This window comes from Metopolophium dirhodum, chromosome 1 (genome assembly GCF_019925205.1).
Source record: "Metopolophium dirhodum isolate CAU chromosome 1, ASM1992520v1, whole genome shotgun sequence".
NCBI lineage: Eukaryota > Metazoa > Arthropoda > Insecta > Hemiptera > Aphididae > Metopolophium > Metopolophium dirhodum.
Genome location: NC_083560.1, coordinates 107,604,562 through 107,621,383, shown reverse-complemented (window position 1 = coordinate 107,621,383; position 16,822 = coordinate 107,604,562).

The following is a 16,822-nucleotide window of genomic DNA, read 5'->3' as shown; positions in this document are numbered from 1 at the left end:
AGACGTGAAACCAAACTTAAGAAAAGTGTTAAAAAGGATATCCGATTGTAAAGAATAAAAATATGATTTATTTTAAAATGCTAATTGTTTCAGAAAAAAATTACAAATTTAAGTAACAATAGTGTTTTGATACCTACATTGACATAGATACTAATTAAAACGAGGTAGACTGTTATAATTTAGGAACCTAGTAATTGATTCAATACTTAAGTAAGCTTATTAAAATGTCCATTGCAATAGTTATTGTAATAAAACTATATAAAAAATTAGCATACGTGTCGATGTACTGTGTACATTTATTGTTTGATTGTATTATTAGTATATAAGACGTATAATTAAACTGATCAATACATTTATCAATGTAATAATAATATGCTATTTTCAAAGCAAAAATTAACTTACCATAATTATAGCCATGGCTGTAATTGACTTTAAACTTTGAACCTAATTATTAATAATTATGCGAAAACACGAAGGGTAAACCACAGCTATTAACACCATCTCTCTCAAAACTTAAATTGGCCTCTATGAGGCATTCAAAAGACTTGATAGTAGATATCCTCTTAAACTGACGATTTGTAGATGTATAATTAATAACTATACACCTCTGATTAAACCTATTTCTGATTACCTTTCAACTTTTATAAAATTGTATTATATACATTCATTAAAAACTGAGTGATATTGATTTTTAACTTCGAAAGTTTCATAAAAGTGAAATTGCCTTCTCGCACTAAATGCTCTACAATAATATGTACGTTTTTCAAGATACAAAAACATATTTGTAAAATACTATATCGTACATTTAAACTTAATTTACATTAAAAATTGTAAAATTTAATAGGTAAATAGTATATAATACAGGTAATACTATAATATTATAGGTAGGTACTTTTACAATATTGTTTTAATTAAATGCACTATCGATAATATTATAAGTTAACATAAGTGAAACATATTGATTTTGATAATCAGACTTAATTTTGTCTTCTATAAGATTGAATCCGGATGAAAAATACTGTCCAATTTAACTGGTGTTTGCGTGCGTATCAATAACGTTTAAGTGGAAACCATTGGTATTCGTGACGGGATGATAAATGCCGAGTAATAAATCACACGCCGACAACTGATTAATACAGCTGGGTAATAATTAAATCTAAAAAGTATAGTAGGTAGGTACCCATCTCCAGCGATTTAAGCTTAATTATATTCCATGGGCTGAAATAACCTTTTACATTACACTCAGCTGGCGAGACTCGTCACCAAAAAAAGCTAAAACAATTTAAGATATTAAACTCAATTTTACTTATTCGTAATCTCGGACTTCAAGCACCATCTAGTGCAATAATAATTTGTATTCTACAGACATTAAAAGTTCTAAGCTTACGCAGTTCCTTCGTAATTATTTTTACTGCGTGGCAAAAGATAACAATTAAAAAAATATACTCTCGATAGACATTTTTATAGGATATTTCAAACTATGTATTAATATAAAAGATCTATTTTTTTTTAGTCATGTTACGTATTACAAAAATGTATTATGAATTTTTCCATTGTAAATGGTAAAACTACGTAAGTTATGTTAACCTAACGGGCCATGAACAGAAATAGTATTTTAATGGTGGTATTGCGTACAGAACGTTCAAACAGTAAAAAAATATGTATATTTCTACGGGCCGGAAGTCCGAATAAATTCTCGTACTACACAAGATTATGTATTAAATAAACAACGCATTTATATGGGTATGTTAAATATTTATGCGAGAATTATATTTTAACGTTCTGAATCATATTATTATTATTTAGAAATAAATGCATTTAAAGGATTTTCATAAAACAAAAACGTTTCAAATAACTATTATCAAAAACGATATTTTCAATACAGATTTCCTAGTAGGTTTTGATTTGAAGTTTTTATGAAATATTTATTTATTTAATTTCATTAGGTAATATAAAGCAGTTAAATGAATTAACAATTTCAAAATTCCGTGTAAAATATTACTTTATTATATTTAACTAAATGCTTTTAAAATATAAAAATTAAAAAAAAATAAATATTTTTAATCCAGTTTTCACGATATAGTGAATGTCTATAATATGTATGAAAAAATATTGTTATGAAATTCATTTTTTAGACATTTGAGTGATACTGAAATAATAATATGTTAATAAACTTGACTGTCAAAACTTTCAACAGCTGATGGCAAAATTGTTTGTATAGCCCTACGGGTGGATGGTATTTATGGGTGATCGAAATGATGAAACTAAAAGATAAAATTGATTTTGCAAAAAGTTGAACCTTTTTTTAATATATTAATATGAATAAAATGGAACGGACTGTGTTTATTTTATTATAAAAAATGAGTCCTAACAAAAAAATTAGCATTTTGAAATTGGTTTTATGAATTTTACTATACCTGAATACTTATAAATTATAATGTATTATGTATATTTGTATAATACATAATAATGTTTATTAAACCTAAACTTTATCTATCTTACCCAATATTTTGTATATAATAATAATAAGTGTTATCACATTTTTATTATATTTTTTTATGTGTATACGTCATATTTACAAAGTCAAACAACATTTTGGGGCTTTCCAATTCACAAAAAAATCGCATATTATGTAAATGACTTACAATAATTGTTAAACTATAAATGTACACAATTGGAAACTTATGAATATTATTAAAATATTTTTTTTAATAGTTTCGGATTTTTAATAATTTACGTAGAAGCTTATAATAGCTTTATTATATTTAGCTTATTTTTCTAAAAAAATAATAGTTTTATACAACCATGGGAAATGGAGTTATGTTCCATTTTTAAGCCAAAAGTCCTTTTTTAATTATGATTTAACTAGGTATAGTTATTAGTTTATACAATTTAGATCTGAATATACCGTATACCGTATAATTAAGATAATAATATAGAATTTTTGGAAATGTAGATGTTTAGCATTTTGAACTTTAAGTAAAATAGAAAAAAGTTTTATAATTTTGTATCGAATAATATAGTGGGTTAATATTTAAATAATCTGACGATTCTAACGAGTTGGTAGAAAATCGATGGAACGACGTAGTACCTTTATTGTACCTATAGTTAATAACTCTAATAAATGAGAAAATTAACTTCCGAGTTGTACGGGATGATTGATATATTTTAAAAGTTTTATTTTTATAAAATGTATAATCTTATAAAGTACATCATATACTTATAAAATCAATAAAATATATAGGAAAATAAAAAAGGTACGAGTTACAAAATAAGAAAAAAATGTATGCACAATTATTTACATATTCATATAAAACATATTGTGCATTATGGTATTGATTTTCAACTAAAAACATGAGAAATTAAAATATCCCATAAAACCAACGTTTTGATTAACTTAGTCATGATCTAGGAAATAAAAAAGAATTCTACAGTATATTATTAGTTATAATTGTATCATTATTTTTCATTAATACGATATGTACCTGATATTTTCATATAGCATCATAATTCATAAAATTGTATAATATTATATAATATGATTAATTTAACCCTGTAATAATATTAATTCCAATGAATAAATGGCGTTTTCTTACTAACATAATATTATGATTGAGATGTTGGGACCACAGGCCAGTTAACTAACTTTCTATTGTATGACACAATAATGTACACTATATTCATGTTCACTTCCGTTTTCCTATAAATGATTTTTTAAAAACCAAAACGTCATATTTTTTAAAAAAAATAATATATTTCTTTTATCATGTATTAGAATGTTGAAAAAAAATTATTTTATTTTTGTACCTATCCAATATATGTCTATTAGTCAATGTTTATTTCATCAAAATAAATACAAAATATTAATTCTGTTCAAAACACAAATTACCCACATGGGAGTAATAATATTTACTTATAAATCATGTAAAAAGTAAAACAATAAATACCTATAATATCATGATTAGAAAAAAATATCATTTAATTTTAAGCATCACATTGATAATCAATATAAATATATATAAAGTTATTATTAAAGTTACTAGTTTCAATAGTACCTATTAAAGTTGTTTCGGTATTTGTGACGTACCGTTTTTGTTAAATTGTTTATGTTTTCATTATTTTTGAAATTATATAATATATTTTTTTTTTTAAATATTAAGCTACGTATAATTTATTAAATAAATATTTATTTTAAGTTAAATCGTCTTTGATTAGTAGGTAAAGACAAAACTATTAAATTAAAATTATGTTAGTACAAAAAAATAATATATTAAGTAAGACGCTATGCAATGTACATGGTTAAATTTATAAACCGATGCAGTATGGACAATGGACACCAATTTATTAATATTCTTATAACTAGAAAAGCATATAAAATAATACACTTATATTATATATTATTTAAAGCTATATACTGCAATATTATTATGCTAAAAGGTGTTTAGATACTATAATAAATAATAATTAATAACTTACCAATATAATATCTCATGTAAGCAATATTATAAGTAGGTACTTATACGAAATACGAATTAATGCGGAGACTACGACAGAATGTTCAGAAATTCGCATATTGTGTTGTCTCCGTTTTACAAACACACAAAATAGAAAATTGGCGATCAGCTGTTACGATAATTAGAGTAAATTGACTTATCGTCAATCTTATCAATTTTTTAGTATGAATTTTTTTTTCGATTTTTTAATTTTAAAGCGAGATATGATCATTTTGAACCATGATATTTCACATACTCATATCAGGCTATAAAATTGAAATATCAAAAAAACCTGACATGAAATAACAGATTAATTTACATAAATTTATGTGTTGTAATGGTAAATTTACTCTAATACGAACATTTTCTGTGATATACGTTTGTAAGACAAGACATGCGGGTGTGGTGTCCTCTTAACAATAATATAATTCAAACGAATACAACACAAATATAGGATATGAACGAGGTGATAACTGATAAGTGTCGCAGGTATTTTGTACAATTAGGTATAAAGAATAAACAACATAATTATAATATTGTCCTTATCAGTATTTCGGTCGAGGGTCTTGAATATAATATGTAGTGGGTTAGATTTGTATTGTAGTTAGTATAACAATTATAAGTAAGTACCTACGTCATATAATATAACATCAACAACTAAATAGACCAAAATGGTAGGTATCATACAAAAAAACATATTATCTAAATTAAATAATATTAAGCATTATATTAACGATTAGTGTAAGCGGGGCGTTTATTTTAACGTTCGATAATAATACCTCTAAGGCTTTCAACATTTACAAATTAAAACCTAGGAACATATTATTATAGTAGATACAATTATTATGGTAACTGCACCATCTTATGTCTGAAAACTTTAATAATACTGTCGTATAAATATTTTCGCCCCAAACACACACGTTACGCATAAATTACATAAATATTATTATTATCACCGCAGAGGAGTGTAAGCAAACGAGTATATAGATACACCTATCTTACAGACAGAAGACTGTAAGTATAATATCAAATAAAAATTGTCATTTAAAAAAATTTAGTTTTCTTATCCTCTGCGGTCTGATAATTATAATATAATAATATTGTATATTATATTGTATTATCATATTTACCTGACGAGCTCAATCCGGTGGCACGACGACGAAGACGATAATAATATGTAATAATATATAAATTGTAAAATGAAGTCGACGAAGAATTTTGAAAAAAAAAAAATAATAATTATAATAACAAGAAAAAGAACAATAATAAGAAGAATTGATAATAATATAAAATATAATAATACGATTATATAATACAATTATGAAAATGATAATAATATTACATCGGGTCATACAATATGATAATAATAATTTATTTTGATATAATATTATTATAATTTCAGTATCGTCTTCGCTCCCGCGGAGTGTGTTTGGCGTGTGGAGTTGCGTTCCGGTTCCGGCCCCAGCTGCAAGTGGTAGGCGTGCACGCGCCAGGCGTGCCGGGCGTACACTGTTCGTCGGACGTCTGCCCGAGCCGGCGATGACGACGACGACGACGCCGCCGACGACACGAGCATCCCTCCGACGGCGGAGCCCGGCCACCGGCGGCGGCCGGGATCGCTCGACGCGCGCGCGCCACCCGCATCCTTTATATATTATTATTATTACTATTATTCTTATTATTATTATAATATTATTGCGACCGTAGCCGTGCCGAGTCCACCGTCGTCGACCGGCGCGCGCGGTCCACATGGTCAACCGTGGGCTCCACCCCCCTTGTCTATATATATTATATTATACTACCTCGCTGCCACCTATATCGCTCCGTTCCCTCGCTCCCTGCTCACTCATCGCTCCGCGCCACCCCCCCCCCTCCCCAACCGCACCCCTATCGAAACAACCCCACCGCTCGTTCCACCCCGGTTTGCGCGCTCCGACGGCGTCCGACTGGCTGCCGGTGAAACCGCCGCATCGCCGGGAAAGTCCCCGCGGACGCGGTCCGGAGACGGGCGGACGCGCGCGCAGCGGTTGGTAGTGCTGCGGCGGAGGCGAGTGGGAAAACGCGCTCGCCCGGCCGGGTATTCGAGGGTAGGGACCCGCCGCCGCACCGCACGCGCGTGTGTGTGTGTGTGTGTGTGTGTGTGTGTGCTAAACTCTGCTGCCAAAACGGCCGTTTTCACCCTACCACCCCCTCTCGTGCTGCTGCACCCTCTGCAGCCGACGCGACGTCACTCCCGAACCCACTCGTTATACTTACCCCGTTTTCCCATCGTTCGCGTTTTTTTACGCCGTCAAGTTTATGTTCGCCTAATTAAAATCGAAAAGGGGAAAAAATCGGCTGCGCTCTCTTCTCGCACAGCCCTTAGGAATGCTTTTCAACCCCCTCCCACTGTCATTTCAACCCCATGCTACCATGCTGATGCTACTGGAAAGACGCGAAACACGTAATACACCGCTCGGAAAAGCTTTGCGTGTTCCTAATAGTTCCTATACATTAAATACACCTCCTGTACCTACATATTATGTGATGTTTGTAGGTAGGTATATGTATCCGCTACAGTTCAAAATAATTTGAAAGCGGAAAGGATAGGTAAATATTATGCTCATGACTTCCCACCCCCCCCCCCCCCCCCCCCCCCGCAATTCTGGTATAACAATACGCATATGTTTTTGTTTGGTCGAAACCAGGTAAAATGTATAAGATGTTTTGACGGAATATAATTTTTTTGTATCACATTTGAAAAAAAAGACAGCTTTTGGTTTTTTTTTAGCAATAACCTCAAAATACAACCAAAATCCAAAAACAACCTCTGAAAAACTAACATTGATAATTATTACTTCTTTCAAAACAATGAAATAAAAACATTATAGTATGATCTGTACAAAATATCATATTCAGTTACAACCGACATTATAATTTCGCAAACTTGATTTTGAACAAACGTTGCATTCTTAAGTATAGTACCAATACGGCAACACTCGAGCTGGACCACTATGATAATAATAATAAATTGTAAGTTCATTTTTAAAAATGTATTTTAAATCAAAACATATTTTATTCATTAGATTTTCTTATTATTATTTTCATGTCAACGCAAAACTCTTTAAAACCACTATCGCTGCGTCTTCTTAAAATCTATAGTGCACCTACATACTTATTTAATTTTTTTTTTCATGTATAATCATTTTTTAATACATTGCTTGTGCTGCAATTATATTAATTATGCGTAAGAACTTTTTCATTCGACCATTAATTCGTCGTCATATTATGTAGTTCGATGCGAGCATACATTATTTTATGTGTGCACAAAACGAGTTGACTTCGTTATCCATTACCAAAAACAGAAAAATATGAATGCTTTTTTATCATTTTTTTCCTGTGTCCTTACTCCTTATTATAATATTAAAGAGGTACCTAGTAGAACAACTCTCGTTATATGGCTATGTAATGCTATGTTATGTATGGTACGCGATTCAACATTTATACTTGTTGATGTTTTGCATTTTTCATTTGATAACAATATTATTATAATATTTTATGTAAAAAAAATAATGGTTTTTCAGTAATAATATGCGGGGTTAAATATACATGCAGTGTCTATATTTTATATTATACAAGCTCTTGCCTCTTATAATTTTATTTAAAAATAAATCGCAACGTCGTAATACTATATTATACGATACATATTATAACAAACTACCTACCTACCTATATATAAAGTAGGTATTATAGTATATAATGTATACCTACCTAACCACAGGAATACGCTATACTTCTCGTTTTTATAACTCAAGTTTTTATTATATTGCCAATTATACTCGTATAAGTATTATTATATCAACCCTTATTGAAAGATTTTTCAATTCCAAGTCTGCAGTACGAACAAACAAGCCATCTTCGAAATCTAATTTCGACAGACTAAATAAAAATGATATGTTATCATAATATAATATACGAGATGGTGACTATTCGAAACGAACGACCTTTAAGAAAATTAGTTTATTTGTTCATATGATTTTCATCCATACTGCAGAAATCACGAAACATTTTTTTGATGTTTTATCGTACATTGTCTTTAGTTTAATGGAACGTTTTGACATCGGTCCAACAAAAAGTAATTACATTGCGTATAGTTTTACATGCACCTAAGCTATAAACTATATTACGTAATATTGCAGTAAATAATATTTTATAATATTATAAATTTTCGTAAGATTTTTTTTGCGTTTGATATGATTACACCCTGTACCGCAGTATATATTACACTGCAGTATAAAATATATAGGGGTGCCGATTGAGAGCGTACCGGCTCTTTATTTATGTTCGTGATTCATCGATCTGTCGATAATTTATTCACTGATGTGCTTTTGTATTAAATGTATTATCTTGCAGGAGAACAAAAACCTAATGCATTATACTTTTGCATTAAATAACGGTATATTGTCGTATTGAGTCGTAGTAGGTAGGTACACTTTAGTATATAATATTCTAATATTTAATTCATATAGGAATCACTATAGCGTGCGATGCAATAAAAAAAATTAAAAGTAGGACATTATCCTTGGCAGTGAGCTCAAAATATTGAAGTAGTAAATCTGTACAGCAATTTTGATTAGAGCTTGGATTACTAAAAACAGACACGGATTTTTTTTAATTGCTATTTACTAATTGAATTCTTCTCTACATAAACTCGCCCTTTTATCACAATTTACAGAAGAGACCTATAGCACATTAAAAAAGTTCTTGGTAAAGTAAAATATGTGTACAGTTTACAAAAATAACTATGTACATTACGAATCAAAAATAAAATGACTGTCAAGCGAACGATATTGTGTAATGAATTATTTTATGAGTCTAGAATTTGTGTTCTATAGGTCGGAATAATTCCAGATTCATAAAATAATTCATTACACAATATCGTCACGACAATAATTTTATTTTTAAGTGCCTACTGAACAATGTATGGTTAGTTTGTCTGGATTAAAATTACAAATATTATAATACAGTATAAAAATATAGTTATGATAACTAAGTAAGTCTTTTATAACAATCTTATTAAATCGTTAATTCTTTTAAAACCTCGTATTTTAACTATATCAACGTGAAACTACTTTTATACTTATATACTTTGAAACGGCTATTCTCAGAAACTATACTCGACCGATTTGCCTGATTCTTCTTTTGTTGTTGTGTTCGTAATAAATTGTCAGGACAATGTTTTTTTGAAAGAAAATTCAAGGGAAATCCGCTGGAAAAGTAGGAAATATTGAAGGAAAAAATACAACAGTGACACCATCCGTCATAATACATTTTTGTTTATTGTAAGATTGCTATTGGTAATTTCAGAAAACTTAACGACTATTTGTAATAATATTATTGTTTATCAATATTTATATTTAACTAGCTGATCCCGTGTAATTTTTTGTCCATAAAAAATGACAACTCTTAAAAAATTATAATTGTTCAACGAAACGAAAATAAACTAACGGGTTTATCACGCTGCCAGTAAATGCAACTACGTCAGATCGCGGACAAAGTGCAACTCGTCCACCTTGGTATGCAATGTTCGAAAATTCTATTTGATGCAACCTTGTACCTGATCTACCCGACCAACCAATGGCAACCAATAATAAATAAATACTAATTTCTTCTAATTATTTTTCCTAAAGACTATAACCAATAGCAACCATTATTTATATAGATATACAATTTAAATGTACAATTTTGTTTTTAACCCCAATCAAAATTTTGAAAAATCCTTTCTTAGTACACGGTGAAATCCTAATATTAATCTACCCTTAAAATTTCAAATCGATAGTTCTAATAAGTTCGGCTATGCGTTGATTATGAATCAGTCACTCGGGACAGTCCCGTATATTATATAATATTATACAGAATTAAAATGTATTATCACGACAGTTGTAACAGTGTTATTTACGTACATTTCACCAGCCCCCCCAAACATAATTTTTGACATTTTTTTTTTGCAAAACATTAGTGTGCCATTAGTGTGAATTTGTGTGACTATTTTCAGAATTTGTGCGATACTGGTTTAACCGTAAATTCAAAAATATATATGGGGGGCTGTAGAAATGTTCCCCAGCCCCCCATCATAGAAAAAATTACAATTTTCAAAATTTTCTTTTGCCAAACATTAGTGCGCCATTAGTGTGAATTTGTGCGACAACAACCAGAATTCGTGCGACACCCGTTTTACTCGGAAAAATCGTTTTTCCATTTTGAGCATTTCCCCAGCCCCCCCTCATAGAAAAAATTACAATTTTCAAAATTTTCTTTTGCCAAACATTAGTGCGCCATTAGTGTGAATTTGTGTGACAACAACCAGAATTCGTGTGACACCCGTTATACTCGGAAAAATCGTTTTTCCATTTTGAGCATTTCCCCAGCCCCCCCTCATGGAAAAAATTACAATTTTCAAAATTTTCTTTTGCCAAACATTAGTGCGTCATTAGTGTGAATTTGTGCGACAACAACCAGAATTCGTGCGACACCCGTTATACTCGGAAAAAATCGTTTTTCCATTTTGAGCATTTCCCCAGCCCCCCCTCATGGAAAAAATTACAATTTTCAAAATTTTCTTTTGCCAAACATTAGTGCGTCATTAGTGTGAATTTGTGCGACAACAACCAGAATTCGTGCGACACCTGTTGTACTCGGAAAATTTTGAGCATTTCCCCAGCCCCCCCCTCTCCACCCATTATGGAAAAAATTACAATTTGCAAATTTTTCTTTTGCTACCATAAATTTTTGCGCTGTCTTCCAGGTAAGTCGAAATATTAAATTTTAACATTGGATCTAAATCAAAAATTTTCATATTCAGTCATCACCAATATTACTTAATGTATTCAGATATAAAATAAGACCTTTTATATATTGCATGCTTGTTTAGAAAATAATATCACATTATTGTACTTTCAGTATGATTTTAAATACGATTTTTTTAAATTTTATTTTTAACAAATCGTTGTGGTAGGTCTTATTAAATTTAAATAATATGTAAATGTACAAACTATAGACAACACAATATTATATCAATGAATCAAAATAAGGTTTCTAAAATTATATACCTATGTAATTTATCTTTTTAATTTAAGCTAAATTAATTTTGTTATTTACAATTAAAATAATGAATTCATAAATACTTTCTTGATACTTAGTAAAAATAATTATATGGCCTGTGCCAGAGTAAGGTAATGTGTGCCCGATCCACTGCGACCTCTTATATCGGCTATGCGCGCCTTGCTCTCAACATTGTCTTTCCGATATAAATCTAAGAACATCAATGCTTGGCCTGGTATGCATTATTTTGTTTGTAGGTTTATTCAACCTGGATTCGTCTAATATTTTCGCAAGACACATAGGTAATTATAGTGTTATATTAAAGCTGTAAGGATTGGTTTTGTGTAGGTATTTGAATTTATTAAACATAATATTAGCGTAATATTTGTATTCTCTATATTTTTCCTTTTAATATGATAACAAATTTTTATTATTGATAATATTTGACACAACTTTAATTTAAATTGTATTAATTAAGAACTCAATATATCAAATTTTTTTCGGTATCGGTCAGCTTGTAAATTATAAGATCCATGTGGGAAGCCAGTTTTACTAGCTCCACTCGGTAACGGGGGATTTTTAGAATACACATTTTGCGTAAGATACAATGGAAAGTAAAAATTATTGTGGTCTTGCCAGGTTACTCGAAATAGAGTTAAAATGTTTTAATTGGTTGATAAAATGTATATAATTTCGTCAGTGAAGTAGCAGAACACTGTTTTCTAGTTGTATTTTCTTTTGTTAATTAATTGATTACCTATATTTAAAATTACTAATAAGATTTTTTTTTATAAAATAGACCGTACTATGTTTATTGAATCCATAATGGTAAATTTATAATTACTGATACAGTGAAATTAGTTGGTAACTTAACTACTTACGTGTTAGTGCAATAATTGCAGTGCATGTATGTATAATGAATAGATAGAAAATTCAACATTACAATAAAAGATGAGTATAAATATGACATTTATCTTATAAATTATATTAAATTTGGCAACTTTATACAATGGTGACATCGTATTTTAGTATTTAATACGCGCAATGTAAACCAATAAGGTTCGCGCGCAATCGTATTCAACCCGCCCCGCTTACTCCACATGGTTGAATCACTGTGTTCTGAGGTCACTGAAATCAGGAATAGATTTATAGATCACCAGTTTTCAGAATTATAATTGGACAGTACGTTTCCAAACCCCGCTCATGGTTTTTTGATTTTTGCGGGGGCGGTAATTAAGCAGGAATTCTGGAAGTGGTGGCAGCAATTGGCAGGAATGAAGTACTATATAATATTAGCGTTGAAAAAAGTTGAAAAAGGAAACGGGTGGGGTTGGGGACATGTACGTCTTGTACAATCGTTTTGATTCCTTGGAACGATTTTGATCCACGGATATTGGTGATGACTGAATATGAAAATTTTTGATTTAGATCCAATGTTAAAATTTAATATTTCGACTTACCTGGAAGACAGCGCAAAAATTTATGGTGGCAAAAGAAAAATTTGCAAATTGTAATTTTTTCCATAATGGGTGGAGAGGGGGGGGGGGGCTGGGGAAATGCTCAAAATTTTCCGAGTACAACAGGTGTCGCACGAATTCTGGTTGTTGTCGCACAAATTCACACTAATGACGCACTAATGTTTGGCAAAAGAAAAATTTGAAAATTGTAATTTTTTCCATGAGGGGGGGCTGGGGAAATGCTCAAAATGGAAAAACGATTTTTTCCGAGTATAACGGGTGTGTCGCACGAATTCTGGTTGTTGTCGCACAAATTCACACTAATGACGCACTAATGTTTGGCAAAAGAAAAATTTGAAAATTGTAATTTTTTCCATGAGGGGGGGCTGGGGAAATGCTCAAAATGGAAAAACGATTTTTTCCGAGTATAACGGGTGTCGCACGAATTCTGGTTGTTGTCGCACAAATTCACACTAATGACGCACTAATGTTTGGCAAAAGAAAATTTTGAAAATTGTAATTTTTTCCATGAGGGGGGGCTGGGGAAATGCTCAAAATGGAAAAACGATTTTTTCCGAGTATAACGGGTGTCGCACGAATTCTGGTTGTTGTCGCACAAATTCACACTAATGACGCACTAATGTTTGGCAAAAGAAAAATTTGAAAATTGTAATTTTTTCCATGAGGGGGGGCTGGGGAAATGCTCAAAATGGAAAAAACGATTTTTTCCGAGTATAACGGGTGTTCGCACGAATTCTGGTTGTTGTCGCACAAATTCACACTAATGACGCACTAATGTTTGGCAAAAGAAAATTTTGAAAATTGTAATTTTTTCCATGAGGGGGGGGCTGGGGAAATGCTCAAAATGGAAAAAACGATTTTTTCCGAGTATAACGGGTGTCGCACGAATTCTGGTTGTTGTCGCACAAATTCACACTAATGACGCACTAATGTTTTGGCAAAAGAAAATTTTGAAAATTGTAATTTTTTTCCATGAGGGGGGGCTGGGGAAATGTTCAAAATGGAAAAACGATTTTTCCGAGTATAACGGGTGTCACACGAATTCTGGTTGTTGTCACACAAATTCACACTAATGGCGCACTAATGTTTGGCAAAAGAAAATTTTGAAAATTGTAATTTTTTCTATGAGGGGGGGGCTGGGGAACATTTCTACAGCCCCCCATATATATTTTTGAATTTACGGTTAAACCAGTATCGCACAAATTCTGAAAATAGTCACACAAATTCACACTAATGGCACACTAATGTTTTGCAAAAAAAAAATGTCAAAAATTAAATTTGGGGGGGCTGGTGAAATGTACGTGTTATTTACGTTATTATTTGTATGTCCTTACTAAAGTTGGTAGAACGTTCTTAATTAAGTACGCGCCTTGCCTGCCTGAAAATATACTGATCCCGCTAATCATATAAGCTATAGTCTTACAGGCAACGCCGGGCGGGATAGCTATAATAATATAATATAATATAATATAACCGAACGTGTCCTGGCTGACTCACTGACTGATCAACGTAAAGCCTGAATAATGATAGCTTAAGGCATGCAATTTTCACGGTACCTACCTTTATTTATATTATATTAATCTCATGAGTCTAAGATATTTTTCTGTAAGATATTATAGACGGGAATGGAGAGGTAAAAAATATTAACAAATATTTTACATTCGGTCGAAGCTGGGTAATTCAGCAAGTACTTTAATAAATATATTATATTTTTTTTTATATTCTATTAATGACAATATTTAAATAAGATTTGTTTACGAATCAACATGGTCGCAACTGGCAACTAGAGTAAACTTTATAGGGGCGCAATAATATTATATACACTAGTGCAACATGGGGGATACTTCCATTTTGTTTTGGAAATCAAATCCATAATAGACATTAAATAATTTAAAAAGTATCACGATACTCATTTTAGATTCTGAGCGAAGCAATGAATGTATTGATTTTATAATGATGTGTGTTTTTTTTTATTTTTTTTTGTGTCTGTCATCACCTTTCAGGACAGTAAAATGCTTGGATTTTCTTCAACAGTAACTTTTATGATAGGAAAGTGAAACTAGTTGGTAATTGTGGAATCAAAAGTAAATATTTCCTAGTAGTTTTCAAAAGGGGCGTAAAAAACAAAAGAAAAATTAAGAAAAAACGAGAATTTTTACGCAAAATCTGTTTTTGAGAAAATCGATTTTGGTTTTTGGTGTAACTCTAAAACAAATGATTGTAGGTACATGTAATTTTGACTGAATATTAGAATTTTCTATACACCATAACAATTTCCAAATATTTTGACTAATTTTGAGCTGTTTTAGGACATTTTCAGTTTCCATTTTTTTTAGTTTTTTTTCCTATCCATAAGTATGTCTACCTTTATCGAACAAAAAAATGTCAATAAGAAAGTCAAATTAAATTTTGATATTAATAAATTTTCTTATTTTGTTGTAATTAAAAAACATATTACTGTAGATACTTGAAAATTTCACTGAATGTTTGTATTAGCAATTTCTATACACGTTAAAATTTTGAAAATAATTTGACTTTTTTTGAGCTGTTTACGGACATTGTTAGTTTTTAATTTTATTAGTTTTTTTTTCTATAAATATTAATGAAAATTTATTTGTTGGCTAAAAAAGCGAGGAAATTTAATGCAAGGCTCCTGATATAATATTACAATAGCAGTTGAAAAATAATAAAAATACATAGGCACAATTTTTTTTATAAGCATTTAAAGTTAAAATTTTGACAACATTTTTAATTTAATAATTATTTTGTAGTTAAAAATTTATAAAATGTTCAGCTTTTATAGCTAAAAATTGAAAATTGAAAACAAGGCTCCACGTAAATAGGTTAAATATAAATTACTTTATTCACAATAATATCATCAAATATACTTGGTAATATCATAGGCTGACTGACCGTTTTTGCTCAGAATCGTTTTTCTTATACAATGATATTATATCATTGAATTCAAATTCAACACCATCCATTACAGTGACCCACTTGTAACCTACTGTACAGCAGAGCAACATCCACTTACCCACCTTTTTACCATTAACAATTTTATTTTTATTATTCATTAATTTTATAGAAAATATAATATAGGTAAGTAAAAGGGTGTTTTTTAAAATTACAAAATACAATAATAAAAACGAACTATAGTTGTGTAACTTTTAACCAGTAATTTAACACCAAATTAAAAAGTTACATACTACGTATATTATAGGTATGTAAAATTATTTTCTACCATCGGAAATCATGTAGGTAATTGAAATACAAAAATAATGCTTCACTTTTCCACTTCAGTATCTATTGTTCGAGGGCAAATTGATTCTAGTTGGTGAAAATTCAATACAAGACTCCTGATATATCATTACAATAGCAGTTGATAAATACGTAGACAGTAGGCACAATATTTTTTATAATCATTTTAAGTTCAAATTTTGATAAAATTTAAAAATTATTTAGTAGTTAAAAATGTATAAAATGTTCACATTTTTTAGCTAAGATTCAAAATTTAACCCAAGCTCCACGTGTGTAGGTTATTTTGTAACCAAAAAATCTAAAAAAATATGAAATCACAGTTTTTTTTTTTATAGTTTTTTCATTCAAATATGAACGAAATTATATATTTAAACTTAAAATAACGATTTTAGTTTTGTGTTATATTTTAAAAATATTAATCGTGGATACTTGATACATCTAAAGTATATTATTATGTACAAATATGATAATAAACAAATAATACTAATTAACTTAACTAGGTACATAGGCGCA